Source organism: Talpa europaea, assembly GCF_964194135.1.
Source record: "Talpa europaea genome assembly, chromosome: 6".
Classification (NCBI taxonomy): Eukaryota; Metazoa; Chordata; class Mammalia; order Eulipotyphla; family Talpidae; genus Talpa; species Talpa europaea.
Window position 1 is genome coordinate 79,996,222 of NC_140072.1, and position 14,740 is coordinate 80,010,961.

Here is a 14,740-nt window from a genome sequence, read left to right on the forward strand (position 1 = left end):
GCATGCCAGTTAAAGACATAGCGATTAGAGTGTTGAATGGCTCAACTCTTGATATTAGGAGATTCCAACCCATCAATGTTGAGGTCACTGAGAATAGGTAAGAATGATATGAGGGAGTTGGGGAAGAGAGAAAAGGAGGAAGCTAAATATTAGCATCTCTCCTGAATGGAGGTCTATGGACAAAAGGAAGCTAACAGGTCCACAGAAGAGGAAGTTGAGGAAGGCTAGATGACTTGCTCTTTAGAGGAACAATGCCAGCCAGGAAGATGTTGTTTGGGTACCACAGTGTCCTCAGGAATAACCAGATTTTAATTAAGTCAGGAGAAAAGGTGGAGGATGTGGGGGAATTTGAGATCCTGGTAACACAGCAAGGTGTGGGAGAGGCAATGCTGTGCTAGTTAGGGAACAGACACAGCAACACAGACAGGTGGGTTGAGATGAGGCCTGCTCTGCTGGTAGTGACTGAAAAACAGGATGGAGGCAGAATGGGATTTGGCCAGAAGATACTCTTTGAGTTAGGGTAGCAACTAGACCTGTCAAAGTAGCAGATACCAGTAACTTTCACTTCTAAACATATCAGCATGCATAGCATTACTTGGAGTTCAATATTTATTTACAGATTTTTTAGTTCTATTAAAAATAAATATTATATACTTATTAAAATTATATGTTAAATTGATTTATAATTGTTATATAATTTTGTGTATGTATATATGTATGTAAATGTGTATATAGAAAGGATATACACTGAATTTTTTTTAAAGATTTATTATTTTTATTTATTTATACAAGCACTGGGTACAGTCAGAAGCGTGGGAGGGAGAGAGAATTCACCAGAGCCGGAGCGGGGAGCAGAGCAGGCAGAAGGACCGAAGTACACTGCTGAGGGGAGCAGCGGGCGGCAGGAGAGGTCTGCACGCCATGTGGGGCCCTCCTCTGGTGGCCGGGGAGCAACCAGGGATTGAACTGGCGCTGCAGAGGCTGCTGGCAGCTTCACAACCCAGCGTTCTACCGCTGCACCACTGGGGAGGCCCTACACTGAATTATTAACCTCTGAAGAAAGGAATGAGAACAACAGTTAATACATTTACCTTTTATTATTTTATAATTACAAAACGATGAGTTTTCAAAGATGGTAGTCTTTCTATGCATTGCTTTCCACTTGACAATTTTACTTTTTCCCCCAGTATGTATCTCTAAGACTGTCAGTGTTCAAATTCCACTTGTCTCATACATGCCAAAATGGTTTTTTATAGTTTAAAAAAAAACAGGATGCAAATGAAGTCCATACATTGAACTAGTTATAAGTCTTTAAAATATCTTTAAATCTGTGTTTGCCCCTTTACTCCTTTTCATTCTTTGTAATTTATATGTGGAATTCATGTTTATCTGTACTGCAGTTTCCCCACAGGCTGGATTTTGCAGATCATCTCCCTGTGGTGTTGGTTAGTAATTTCCTGTAAGCTGGTAGTTAGGCAGAGAACATTGACTGGATTCAGGTTCAATATTTTTGGCAAAATAGCTTCATAGGGTTTTTTTTTTTTTTTTTTTTACAATCTTAAGAATTATGAGTGAACAGCTGTATTTAATAGAGTTGGGCTTTTTTTTTTTAAATAATAAATTTTATTTTTATATTCCCCCATACAATTGCAAATGCCCCATTCTGACCCCAATCCTTCCCCTCCCGCCCCCCACCCCCCAAAAAGTGTCTCTGGTTCATAGTTTTTTGTTGATTTTGATTTTCACTTTCTTATATTCATTTTCCTGGTCCCTTATTTAAGTTTTCTAGAGTCCTGCTATGAGTGAGACCATCCGGTATTTTTCTTTTTCTTTTTGGCTTATTTCGCTGAGCATTATCCCTTCCAGCGCCATCCATGTTGCTGCAAATTGCATGTGTTTATCTTTTTTGAATGCTGAGTAATATTCCATGGTATATATGTACCACATCTTCTTGATCCAGTCATCTATTTTTGGGCATTTGGGTTGTTTCCAAAGCTTAGCTATTGTAAACAGTGCTGCTATAAACATAGGGGTGCAGGTGTTCTTTGGAATTGATGTTTCTGTGTCCTTTGGGTAAATACCTAGGAGTGGAATTGCTAGATCATATGGAAGCTCTATGTTTAGTAGGTCCAGAAATCTCCACACAGCTCTCCATAGTGGTTGGACCAGTTTGCTGGAAGTCCTAGCCAGAGCAATAAGACAAGAGAAAGACATCCAAGGAATCCAAATAGGAAAAGAAGTCAAACTATCACTATTTGCAGATGATATGATATTATACATAGAGAACCCCAAAATCTCCACAGAAAAACTAATTCAACTCATCAGTCAATTCAGTAAAGTGGCAGGATACAAAATCAACACGCAAAAGTCAGTAGCCTTCCTATACACAAACAACAAACCTGAAGAAGAAGAAATCAAAAAAACCATCCCTTTTATTATCGAAACAAAAAAAATCAAATATTTGGGAATAAATCTAACAAAAGAGGTAAAGGACCTATACAAAGAAAACTATAAAACACTGTTAAAAGAAATAGAAGAAGACACAAAGAAATGGAAAGACATCCCCTGCTCATGTATTGGAAGAATAAACATTATTAAAATGGCCATCCTACCAAAAGCAATATACAGATTCAATGCTATTCCAATCAAACTCTCAATGGTATTCTTCAAAGAAATAGAACAATTATTGATGAAATTCATATGGAATCACCAAAAACCCCGAATAGCCAAAGCTCTACTGAAAAAAAAAAGAAGGAAATGGAGGCATCACACTCCCAGACTTCAAACTATACTACAAAGCCATAATCATCAAAACTGCATGGTATTGGAACAAGAACAGATATACAGACCAATGGAATCGAATAGAAAATCCAGAAATAAACCCACAGATTTATGGTCAACTAATCTTTGACAAAGGAGCAAAGACTATGCATTGGAGCAAAGAAAGTCTGTTCAATAAATGGTGCTGGGAAAACTGGGTCGCTACATGCAAAAGAATGAAGCTTGACCACTACCTCACACCATACACAAAAATCAACTCAAAATGGATTAAAGAACTAGACATAAGACCTGAAACCATAAAATACATAGAAGGAAATATAGGCGAAACACTACGGGATTTGCACATCAAAGACATCTTTACAGACACATCACCCAAAGCAGTGATAGTGAAGGCAAAGATAAACAGCTGGGACTACATCAAATTAAAGAGCTTCTGCACAGCAAAAGAGACAATAACAAAAACAAAGAGAAACCCCACCAACTGGGAGAACATTTTTGCACCCAACACTAATGATAAAGGACTGATCACAAAAATCTGCAAAGAGCTGATGAGACTCAGCAACAACAAAGAAAATAATCCAGTCAAAAAATGGGCAGAAGAGCTAAAAAGAAACTTCTCTGAAGAGGAAATGCAAATGGCCAACAGACATATGAAAAAATGTTCAACATCACTTGTAATCAGGGAAATGCAAATCAAAACTACCATGAGATACCATCTCACACCAGTGAGAATGGCACATATTAAAAAAACTAGCAACAACAAATGTTGGCAAGGGTGTGGAGAAAAAGGAACTCTTCTGCACTGTTAGTGGGAGAGTTGGGCTTTTTTAACTTCAAATTGAAGGAATAAATGTAACCATTTTGTGTGTTTATGTATATAAATGTGTATGTAGAAAGGATATACACTAAATTATTAACCTTTGAAGAAAGGAATGAAGAGAACAACAGATAATACATTTATCTGGGATTACACATCAGGAAATGGAAACTGAACCAGGGTCTAGAGATTAGATTACCCTTCTGGCTTGGTCAGGTCATTCAGCTCTCACAACTAGAGGATGCTCCTTCATCCTTCAATCTATTAATTCATTTATTCTCTCACTCAGTTATTTAATTCATTGAATGTGTGGTTTTGAAGCTCTGGGTCACTCATTGTACAGGTCCTTCTGAGTTCTGGAAAAGCTCTTGCAACATGTTCATATGGTCATATGTTTTTGTAAACTTTACAAAATAACCACATGGATTAGTGGTTGTGTTTTTTTTTCAGACCAACTTCCCTTTGTCACACTTCTCCTGCGCTGCATAGTGTTTGAGTGTCCACAGGCACTTTTAGGACCTAGCTAAGGGGAAGGTGAATTGGGGGAATCCATGTCTGAGGGTTTTGTGGGAGATATCTAAGTTATTTCACATATAGTTAAATTACTGCAAGCTGTCCACATATGGGAGCAGTTCTAGGCTTTCCCTAGACATCCACATTGCCAACTTACCAGATACGGTGACATGAAGAGGCAGGGCCAGAGGTTATATTACTTCAGGACCTGTCCTACAATGCTTGGCACCAGGAGTAAATGGGCACTGGAAGAAAAGCAAGATTTGCAATACAGAGCCAGAAGCTAATCTGTGGAACATTCAGATCATTAAAGATGAAAACTGTGGGGGGAGAATTTGGTTCTGTGGACTAGAAGGATCTCTACTGTGAGGAATAAGCTTGATCATCCCTTGAAATCTTAGAGTTCAAATATGAAAAGAAACTTGATATAGGTCCTTCCAAGTTATGGAACAGTCCTAAACACAATTGTAACTGAAGGAAACTTTTCTAATTTATCAATAACAAAAAACAAATTTCAATCAATTATGCTAGGGAAAAGACTGAATTATCTTTCTCTTCTCGCTATAAAAATAACACAGGTGGCAGCACCTGCAGAGGAAGATGGTAGCCACCGTAGTACCTTCTAGGGGAGCAGGGCCAGCGCAGCCTTTAGCCTGGGCTGGAAAATCAGGCAGTCTCCACAGGGGCCACTATAATCACCATGCAGTTTGACCCGGATGTTGCTCTGGGCAGGGAATCCAGAAGCACCACTGGGTCCTACATCGCCAATCGAATGACTGACAAGCTGACACATTATTCATGATTGTATTTTCTACTGCCGCTCAGGCTCAGCAGCTGAGAGCCAGGCAGAGGCTGATGCAGTCACCTAACAGCTAGGTTTCCACAGCACTGAGCTGAATGAGCCCCCGCTGGTACACACAGCAGCCAGCCTCTTTCAGGAGCTGTGTCACAGATACCGGGAAGACCTGATGGCAGGAATCATCACTGCGGGCTGGGACCCTCAAGAAGGAGGGCGGGTGTACTCAGTGCCCATGGGGGCATGATGGAGAGGCAGTTCTTGCCGTTGGGGGCTCTGGGCAGCCTGTACCTATGGCTATGTTCATGCTTTCTGCCGGGAAGTCATGACCAAGGAAGAACATCTGCAATTCACTGCTAAGGTGCTCGTTCTTGACCCTGGAGCAGGACGGCTCCAGGGGAGGAGTGATCGGCCTGGCAGCCATTGCAGAATCGGGGCTAGAGAGCCAGGTACTTTTGGGAGACCAGTTCCCTAAACTCACTAATGACACTTTACCACCTCCCTGAGCCCTGGGATTCTAGGATACAGTAAGAGCCATCCCATACCAACGCAAAATTCAAATAAACATCTTGTCAGGGAAAAAAATACAATGATCTTATAAGCAGATGGTTAAAAAGCATGCAGTCAAAAAATGTGAAAAAAATAATAGTATCATGGTGACTTAATCATCAGTTTATAAAAATGTTATTTTTCTGAATTTTATGTTTGTAGTATTTATAAACTTAAAAATTTTAATTGCTTTGTATTTTGTCTCATTCTTAATATTAAGTTTCACATCTAATTTCGTCAGTAATTGTGGTTTTCTATTATTTTTCTTAATGAGGGTGCCCCAGATTGAAAAAGCTTTAGCTTTCATGAAGCTGGATCTGTCCTTATTTCTTCCTAATAGCAATAAAGTCACAAAATCCCTACTGGATTTTCTTTCCTCTTCATGTCAACATCCATTCTTCTGTCTATTCTTTCCTTTCTCTTTCTCCTGTTTTTCTTCAACTCAGCCTTGTTTAGGAGAAGAGTAAGCTGAGAGTGCTGTTTGTTGGATGAAGTGGGATGAGCACCAACAACCCCAGAGGGCCTGGGGGTAGCTGGAGTGTGGCAGCACCAAGCAGTTAGGGGCTCTGAGTCAGTCTCAGGATCACTTGAAAACATCAGGCAGTAGCATCATGAAAAATCTCCAAGCCCAAATTTAAGGATCACTCTGATAATTTTTACAAATCTCTTCCAGGGATTCTTTCTCTTTTATTGTGCAGTCGTTCTTTTTTCCAGTAAACATTTATCAAGCACCCTCCATATGCCAGGCACTTTGTTCTGTGGACACAAAGATGGATCCTCCCCTGTCCCAGAAGTGATAGGGTTGCTCCTAGGACAATCAGACAAGTTGGTTCATTATTATTCACCACAGCAAACATCAGGAAAAGAGGGAAACTTCAACTGTTAATACTGCGTTGGGGGCAATGTTCTGAAACTTGAGTCAGAATCATCTGGAGAGCTTACTAAGACATAGCTTGTTGGGCTCTGTCCTAGAGTTCCTGATAGGGTAGGTGTAGACCTGAGAATTTACATTTTGAACCAGTTCTATGCTGCTGGTCCAGAGACATACTTTGGGGACAATTGTTCTAAGAAAATTGTGCCAGGGCTGGTCTAAAACAATTCCTTCCTCTTTACTGTTCTCCTTGGCTAGCCATCCAGATGCATCTGAGAGTTACTGCTGTTAGATATTACTCGAAGATTGCTGATCTCTCCTGACTTGCCCGCTGCTCCCTTCAGCAGTGTACTTTGGTCAATCTGCTTGTTCTGTTCCCCTCTCTGTCTCTGGTGAATCCTCTCACCCACCGCGCCTTTGGCCTATATCCCAGCTCTTATATGCATAAGTAACTAAATCTTTAAAAAAAGAAAAAAGGAGTATTGGATTATAGCTCAAAATATAAATTAATAGTGATGGGTCATTGCTTCTCGGCCTTTTGGCTAAGATCACGTGTAATAGTGATGGGTCACACTGAAATAAATGACTGAATAAATAGCAGTAGAGGAAAAATAGACAAATCTCCAATGATGCAGAAGACTTTCAAATAAATTATGTAGATACTGTGTTCACTAGGAGGTGGAGCATAACTTCCCACTCTTTAAATTTGCATTCCAATATTCCTTCCCCATTCCAAGAAAGAAAAAGCTAATTGCCTCCCACTTTATACCCTTAAACTTTCTTTGTACCATCACGCTGAATCCTAGGGCAAGCTAAGGCTAAGTAGGCAACTTCAGGGACAGGGCAGGCAGGGACTTGGGAGAGTTAAAAAAGCTTCTGAGGTAAAAACAGAGAAATACATGAGGGCTAATGAGGACAGTAAATTTTAAGGCTATTAATTAAGAGTAAATTTTAAGAGACCTTGGACAGGGGCAGGGAAAGAAAGACAAAGATAAGAGCTGTAAAGCTGGACACAGATGCCAGGGGAAGTACAGCCACTGAGAGACAGTCACAGAGAGGATGATGAGATTTTCGAATAGCAGAGAACAAACAGGTTTAAATATCCCCTAGACACTGGCCCATACAGTGTCTTTTTTCTTTTTTTTTTTACAGGCATGTTTTATTTATTTGTTTGTTTGTTTGTTTTGTTTATACAAGCACTGGGTACAGTCAGAAGCGCGGGAGGGTGAGAGAATTCGCCATAGCGGGGAGCAGAGCAGGCAGAAAGACCGAAGTTACTGCTGAGGGGAGCAGCAGGCGGCAGGAGAGGTCTGCGCGCCATGTGGGACCCTCCTCCAGTGGCCTGGGAGCAGCCGGGGATCGAACTGGCGCTGCAGAGGCCGCGGGCAGCTTCGCAACCCAGCGCTCAACCGCTGCGCCACCGGGGAGGCCCCCATACAGTGTCTTTTACCCCTACTTGGCTTTGCTGCCTTGGAGTCTTTGCTTTTGTTCTTTCTCTAGATAAACTTTTCTTTACTTTCTAAATAAGGATTTGCTCTCTCCACTTATTTATCTGAGGGTTTGTCTGCAAATTCTCTTTTGCAGTTTGATGGGACAAGAACTCATGGTGGTTTAAGGGTTACCAGGGTGAGCAGTCGCAGCAGCAGCAGCTGTAATCATGATAACAGTGCACATTGGCTTCAACCCCATAAAGACCTCTTTCCATGTCTGTAGTCCCAATGGCTCTGCAAGCTCCTCAGAGGCAGAGAGCATTGAGTATCCCTTCTCATGGAGCTACCACCACCACCAGGCCCAGTCCTGTGCTTGGTACTTCCCTGTGAGAAGCCCATTAATAGCTTGTGGTCAGACCAACTGCAGCAAATCAATGAAAATGTTTCCTTCAGCTAATAACTATGTTTGCATTTCTTAATCAGATTGAGCCAAATACCAGTTATAATCAACATATTGAATCAAGGACTTAAAAGACACATCAGCTATATCATTTGTTGACTCACAGGGCAGGAATGGTATGCTATTGCCAGGAGGCTGCTGCAGTGGTCTGAGGGAGAGACAATGAGGGCTCAAACATTAGAACCAACTAAGAACCTTGCAAAATTGTAGGCCTTCTAGTAGCTAGGAGTTACATACCATTAGTAAAAATGCCATGTTCTTCTTCATTCTAAACCAACACATGCTGAGTCAATAATATAAAGATTTTTTTTCCTAAATAAGGTGAAGCTGCTTGAGTTTATTTGAGATTTATTGGCTTGATAGTGAATAGAGTTGACTAGAGTATGTACTAGCTCTTATTGCCTTAGAAGAGGTATGGTTTAGGTACCTTCAAATAGCAGGTGTGTAAAGACACTAAAGTGTGCATACTCTTGTAGATGAGACAGACTCAAGGACTCACTCCCTCATTTTGAATCTCAGATCCTTTGAGCTCCACATGACTGATAAAATGATTATTTGGTTTCCATTCATCAAGACAGTTGTACTGATTGGGGGAACTCTTTATTAGGTTTTTTTTCTATTTCCCTATGAAACACCTGGCTGAAAATCTTCCCTTTCACACATTTTCTGGAGCTGGGTCTATAATCAGAGTAGAGACTGAGGAAAAATAATCTCCGTTGCAGTACACCTCACCCCCACTCACATGAATGTCAACTTTTGAAGGTTAAGGATCACAAGTCTTTTTTTTACAGCTCCTTGCAGTGTTCAGCCCACTCAATAAATAGTGGATACTCAGTAAATGTCAACAAATAATTATAGCCTTATAGATAGAAGGAAAATGAAAGAAGTCAGAAATACTGCTGTCTAGTTCCTTTATCCTATATTTAACTCACTGGATTTAACTGTCAAATGAGAGAAGTAGTTAATGGGAGAAAAACAAATACAGATTTAACAGAAACCTCCAGAATTATTCTGAAACAATGAAATAAAAACCACATTTAAGAGTATTTAAAGTTTATAAACGCACATATTTAAGTAAAATTACAATGTCTCAATAACACATTAATGATAGTCACTTCTTGAATATAAACAAGGAATTTCTGAATGTTTGCACAAATCAACTGCTAACTTGCTTCTGCTGCCTTGCCACTACCTTGTCTTGTTAACAACATTCTTTGTGCTTTATGTGTGTTGGGATTAAAAATGACAAGGAAGTTATGATATTTTCGGAGAGTACAGAAGGATGAAAACAGTATTATTTTACTTTATTAAGTAATATGTACCATCTCTATCAAAGAAACTTCAGGGGAAGAGATGAGATATTTATTGATATTCTATCGTGTGGGTCAGATAGGCCGGGGATGTAGAGTTATTTAGGATGGTTTTTGTCTTATTTGGTGAGGGTAGAGAGTGAGAAAGGAAATCCCAAAGGAGATGAGCAGTGTCAGGATGTGAGTGGGGCAGCATTCCAATAATAGCAAATCCTGTGCGTGTGTGTACATGTGGGGATGGGGAGGGCAGTAATCCTGTAAAATGGGAGTAAAATGGAGAGGGGTGAAGGAGTTGTAGGGTATGTTCTAGATGATGTGTTGATAGAGGTGAAGAGAAGGAACTGAAGGGTCTGAACTTGCTGGAGGACTTCTGGAGATAGTAGCATAAATAAGATATAAAAATCTGTCAAGAAATAGGAAAAGGAGGGCCTCCCCGGTGGTGCAGCGGTTGAACGCTGAGTTGCAAGGCTGCCCACAGCCTCTGCAGCACCGGTTCGATCCCCGGCTGCTCCCCGGCTGCCGGAGGAGGGTCCCACATGGCGCGCAGACCTCTCCTGCCGCCCGCTGCTCCCCTCAGCAGTGTACTTTGGTCCTTCTGCCTGCTCTGCTCCCCGCTCTGGCTCTGGTGAATTCTCTCACCCTCCCGCGCTTCTGACTGTACCCAGTGCTTGTACAAATAAATAAAGAAATAAATAAATTAAAGAAAAAAAAAAAAGAAGTAGGAAAAGGAAAGCACAAGTTAGGGCCTAGATTGTGGGGTCAGCAGAGGGGCCATAGGTAGGGAGCAATATTATAGAAGGATTAAGATGCTTTTGAAATGGATGCCCTTCCCTTCAAGGCTCATGTTTAAAGAAAGTCTGAGTTGGTTAAAACGTATTTGAAGAGTATGCTACAGAACTGCCTGAGAAATAAAAAGAAGACCCAAGATTACAAGAAAACTGAAAAGAGATCAGATTCCTGAATGGAAAGACGGAATATCATAAAATGCCAATTCTTCTATTAATTTAGAATTTTAACGTAATGGTAACAAATGTTCCACAGATATTTTTTAACTTTAAATATTATTTTACCAGAATATCTTGAAAAGTGAGCAAGTGAAAATAGCTCTCAGAATCTAGGAAAAGAATACAGAAGAGGTACAGGGCCCATAGACATGAAAACATGTGATACAGCAACAGTGATTAACTCAATTAACTCTGATACAAAATTAAATATGAGGTTAGACCTACACTTAATTCTAGAAACACCATGTAGGGGAATGGTTGAAAAGTGAGTTAGAGTCCTCATGTTGCCACTTGGCCATATGAAGTTGGACATTTTCTGCATCTATGAAAATGGAGATACCTATCTCACAGGTTATTTATTTTTTTATTTTTTTTTTGTGGGACCCTCGCCAGTGGCCGGGGATTGAACTGGCGCTGCAGAGTCTGCGGGTAGCCTCACAACCCAGCACTCAACCGCTGCGCCACCAGGGGAGGCCCACTCTCATAGGTTATTCTGAATGTTAAAAAAGCAATTGTATGTGAAGTTCCACACTGCCTGGCTCAATCAATTTTATCTTCTTTTGTAGTCCCTCTGAAATGCAGAGCAAGTTATAGTATTTACATCAACAATTTAATTTCAAATAATCCCCTTCTTGAATCCAGTAGATGAGTGTCTGCTAACTATCACACAATCCTGTTTCTAATGATGAAATGTTTAGATGATGTCATACACTCTATCCTCTTTCTTCATTACCAGTTAAAGTCCTAAAATGTTTGCAGCTCTATCCATGTTGTTGCAAATGCCCTGAGTTTATCTTTTCTGATTGCTGAATAGTATTCCGTTGTGTGTATATATACTACATCTTCTTGATCATCCAGTCATCTGTTTGGGAGCATTTAGGTTGTTACCATGTCTTAGCTATTGTAAATAGTGCTGCAATAAACATAAGAGTAAGGCTTCCTTTTGAATTAATGCTTTTGTGTCCTTTGGGTACATTCCTAAGAGTGGAATCACTGGGTCACAAGGTAGATCCATTTTTAGTAATTTGAGGAAACTCCACAAAGCTTTCGGTAGTGGTTGGACTGGTTTACATTCCCCCAAGCAGTGTAAGAGGGTTCCTTTTTACCATATCCTTACCAGCATTTGCTGTTGCCAATTTTTTTAATATGGGCCATCCTCACTGGTGTGAGGTGGTGTCTTATTGTGGTTTTGATTTGCATTTCCCTAATTATAGTAATGTTGAACATTTTTTCATATGCCTGTTGGCTGTTTGCATTTCCTCTTTGGAAAAGTGTCTTTTCAGCTTTTCTGCCCAGTTTTTTGACTGGGTTATTTGTTTTTTTGAGTTGTATGAGTTCTTTGTAGATGTCATTCCCTTATCAGTTGTATGGAGTGCAAATATTTTCTCCCAATGTGTGGGTTGTCTCTTCATTTTGGTTATTGTCTCTTTTGCTGTACAGAAGTGTTTAGTTTGATGTAGTCCCAGCTATTTATCTTTTCCTTCATTTTCTTTCTTCTGGGGATGAGTCCTCAAAGATGATTCAGAGATGTATGTCATGGAGTGCTGTGCCTATGTTTTCTTCTGTGTATTTTATAGTTCCAGGTCTTACATTCAAGTCTTTTATCCATTTTGAATTGGTTTTTGTGTATGGGGTGAGGTTGTAGTCTTTTTTTTCAGATTTATTTATTTATATGTACAGGAACTAGCATACAAGCCAGAGGTGTGTGTGTGTGTGGGGGGGAGGGTGAGAGGATTCACCAGAGACAGGGTGGGGATCAGAACAGGTGGATTGATTGAACTACACTGCTAAGGGGAGCAGCCAGTGAGTCAGGAGAGGTCTCTTGTGCTGTGTGGGTCAGCTCCCTGGCGGGGATCAAACTTGTGCTGTAGTGGCTGCCAATAGCTTCATACATTGTGTCTTAACCCCTTGCACCACCAGGGAGGCCCTGAGGTAGCAGTCTTGTACCATTCTTTTGCATGCAGTAGTCCAGTTTTCCCAGAACAATTTATTGAAGAGATTTTCCTTGTTCAATGCACATTTTTGCTGCTTTGTCATAATTAGTTCACCATGTGTGGCTTTATTTCTGGGTTTTCAATTTGATTACATTGGTCTGTGTGTCAATTTTAGTTCCAGTACCATACTGTTTTAATTATTACGGCTTTATAGTATAGTTTGAAGTAATACCTCCATTCATCCCCTTTTTAGTCAGGAGAGCTTTGGCTATTTGAGGTTTTTGTTATTTCATATGAATTTCATGAATATTTGTTCTGTTTTCTTAAAAAAGATTTATTTATGCATACAGGAACTGGGGTACAGGCTAGAGGTGCAAGGGGGGCGTGAGAGGATTCACCAGAGATAGAGTGGGGAACAGAACAAGCAGATCTACCAAAATACACTGCTGAGAGGGAGCAGCGGGGGAGTCAGGAGTGGTCTGCTACACCATGTGGGTAGCTCCCTGGTTACCCAGGGGATTGAACTTGTGCTGCAGAGGCTGTGGACTGCCTCACAGTGCTGTGCTTAACCCCTTGCACCACCTGGGAGGCCCAATATTTGTTCTATTTCCTTGAAGGGTGCCATTGGGATTTTTATTGGAATTAAATTGAATTTGTAAATTGCTTTTGATGGGATGGCCATTTTTGATCATGTTAATTCTTTCATTCCATGAACTGGGAATGTCTTTCCATTTCTTTAGGTCTTTTTCTATTCCTTTTATTCCTTTTAACAATGTTTTGTAATTTTCTTTGTATAGGTTTTCACCACCTTTGTTAGGTTTATTCCCAAATATTTATTTTTAATTTATTTTATTTTTTTAAAGATTTATTTATTTTTATATAAGAGCCAGGTACAGGCCAGATGCACAGGAGAGTGAGAGGATTCATTAGAGACAGAGCAGGGAACAGAACAGGCAGACTGAAGAAATACACGGCTGAGGGGAGCAGCGGGCGAGACAGGAGAGGTCTGCTTCGCCATGTGGGATTCTCACCTGCTGGCTGGGATCAAACCCTCACTGCAGAGGCTGCAGACAGCTTCACAGTGCGGTGCTCAATCGCCTGCGCCACCAGGGAGACCCTATTTTTTTTTTTTGGGTAAAATAGTAAATGGGGTGGTTTTCTTGATTTCTTTTTAAGAGGGCTACTGATTTTTGTGTGTTCATTTTGTAACCTGCTATTTCACTGAATTGGTTTATTGTTTTAATTAGTTTTTTCCATGGAGTTTTTAGGGTTCTCTCTACATATTATCATAACATCTGCAAATAGTGATAGTTTTCTTCTTTTTTCCCCTATTTGGGTTCCTAGTATGTCCTCCTCTTACCTAATTGCTCTAGCTGGGAATTCCAGTATTACACTGAAAAGTAGTGGTGAGAGTGGACATCCTTGTTTTGTTCCAGATGGTAAAGGGGAGGCTTTCAGTTTTTCACCATTAAGAATAATATTGGCTGTGGTTTGTCATGGATGGTTTTTATTATGTTAAGGCATGGTTCTTCTATCCCAAAAATTTTGAGGGCCTTCATCATAAAGGGATGTTGAACCTTATCATATGTTTTCTCAGCATCTATTGATACGACCATATGGTTTTTATTTTTCTTTTTGTTAATGTAGTGGATTACATTAATTGATTTTCAGATATTGAACCATCCTGCATCCCCGGAATAAATCCAACTTGGCCATGATGTATTATCTTTTTGATGTATTGTTGGATTTAGTTTGCAAGGATTTTTTTTTTTTGAGAAAATCTTTTTTTAAAAAAGATTTATTTAGTTATTTATACATACAAGAACTGGGGTACAGGCCAGATGTACGGGAGGGTGATAGGGTTCACCAGAGACAGAGCGGGGAGCAGAACAGGCGGACTGACTGAAATACACTGCTGAGGGGAGCAGAGGGTGAGTCAGCAGAGCTCTGCTGTGACATATGGGTAACTTCCTGGCCAGGGATTGAACTCCTGCTGCAGTGGCTGGGCTGCGGATAGCTTCATAGGCTGAGTCTTAACCCCTTGCACCACCAGGGAGGCCCCTGTGAGGATTTTATTGAGTATTTTAGCATCTGTTTAGTGAGATTGGTCTGTAGTTTTCTTTTTTGTGTTGTCTTTGGTTTTCGGATTAGTGTAATGTTGACTTCGTGAAATGTACCAAATGGCCACTTTTTTAATGAGAGAATTCACCAGAGCCAGAGCAGGGAGCAGAGCAGGCAGAAGGACCGCAGTACACTGCTGAGGGGAGCAGCGGGC

General features: G+C 40.5%; 1 pseudogene across 1 annotated transcript; it reads left to right on the forward strand.

Moving 5' to 3' along the window:
- Nucleotides 1–251: 251 nt before the first annotated feature.
- On the forward strand, nucleotides 252–5,413 carry LOC311171824 (proteasome subunit beta type-6-like; annotated as a pseudogene). Its single transcript has 2 exons — nucleotides 252–359; nucleotides 4,764–5,413. The product of its transcript is annotated as a proteasome subunit beta type-6-like (transcript).
- Nucleotides 5,414–14,740: the final 9,327 nt, after the last annotated feature.